The 1,352-nt window shown below is 51.2% G+C and overlaps 1 protein-coding gene and 1 long non-coding RNA gene across 2 annotated transcripts in view; one reads left to right on the top strand and one right to left on the bottom strand.

Moving 5' to 3' along the window:
• Positions 1–589, bottom strand: part of KLHL36 (kelch-like family member 36) — a 12,574-nt gene extending 11,985 nt beyond the window's left edge. Inside the window, exon 1 of the mRNA XM_010850821.1 lies at positions 573–589. The gene's annotated coding sequence lies outside the window, so the exon portion shown is untranslated. The remainder of the gene's footprint in view (positions 1–572) is intronic.
• Positions 1–1,352, top strand: part of LOC104996536 — a 19,340-nt gene that overhangs the window by 2,918 nt on the left and 15,070 nt on the right. The gene's annotated exons all lie outside the window — the stretch shown is intronic.

Here is a 1,352-nt window from a genome sequence, read left to right as displayed (position 1 = left end):
GGCGGCCCCGGCGGGCCACTCAAGAGTCAAGCATCGCGACCGCCTCCTGGGTGTCGACCGCCGTCCCAGGCGCAGGGACACGGCGTGGACCAGACAGGCGAGGTCGCGGGCCTGGGGGACCTGAGTGCTGGGAGGGGGCATCGCGGAGGCACCTTCGCACCTTCAACTTCTTCCAACCTTAGTTCGGCCGGCCGCATTGCGTTCACTTACAGCGAGGCCTTCGCTGGCCCCCTGTGTTAAAGTCACCATTCCTCTCTTCACTACCAAACAGCTCTGTGCTTGCTGCTGCTGCTGCTAAGTCGCTTCAGTCATGTCCGACTCTGTGCGACCCCATAGACAGCCCACCAGGCTCCCCCGTCCCTGGGATTCTCCAGGCAAGAACACTGGAGTGGGTTGCCATTTCCTTCTCCAGTGCATGAAAGTGAAAAGTGAAAGTGAAGTCGCACAGTCGTGTCCGACTCCTCGCGACCCCATGGATTGCATGCAGCCTTCCAGGCTCCTCCGTCCATGGGATTTGCCAGGCAAGAGTACTGGAGTGGGTTGCCATTGCCTTCTCCGAGCTCTGTGCTTACCTCCGTCTAATTCTTCTCAATCATTCCTTGTTCAGTCGACTTACTCTTCTCTCTCCCTGACTGGAAACCCGCCGGAGCAGGGTTTGCTGCCAGCCCCAAGGCGGGCACCTGGTAGCCTCTTAACTACGTGTTTGAGGAATAAATGAGCTTTAACCACCACAGATCTATCATTGTCAAACTTACACTACAGCCTGAATGAACCTTGGAAACATTATTCTAAGTGAAAGACACAGAAGAACGGGAATTGTATAAGTCCATTTATATGAAATGTCCAGAACAGGCCAATCCATAGAGACAGAAAGGAAATTAGTGGTTACTCAGGGCTGGGATGTTGAGGGAAATAGTGTGGCTGTTAAGGGATGTTTTTGGGCAGGAGTGTGATAAAAAATGTTCTGAAATTCGGTCATAATAATGATTGAACAACTCTGAATAGATGAAAAACCACTGAATTGTACAGTTAAAAAGGGTGGATTGGGATTTCCCCAGCGGTCCAGTGGTTAGGACACGGCACTTTCATGCCATGGAGCAGGTTCGATTCTTGGTTGGGGAGCTAAGATCCCACAAGCCGCAGAGCACAAACAAAATTTAAAAAATAAATAAAAACTAAGGAAGTACTCAGTATCAAAAGGGACAAGCACAAAAGGGAAAACATTACCCACCTGAGGAGAACAGCTGTCAGTACCTAAGTGTAGAGCAGCCCTGTGTTTTTTGCATGCCTGTGTTCACGGATGCATGCACGTGATTCTGTGTGGTGCAGGCCCTTTGGAGAGGTGTCAGTGA

The sequence above is a fragment of the Bison bison genome, unplaced genomic scaffold (genome assembly GCF_000754665.1).
Source record: "Bison bison bison isolate TAMUID 2011002044 unplaced genomic scaffold, Bison_UMD1.0 scf7180017864295, whole genome shotgun sequence".
Classification (NCBI taxonomy): Eukaryota; Metazoa; Chordata; class Mammalia; order Artiodactyla; family Bovidae; genus Bison; species Bison bison.
Note: the sequence above shows the minus strand (reverse complement) of the source record. Positions and strands in the feature narration are given on the sequence as shown.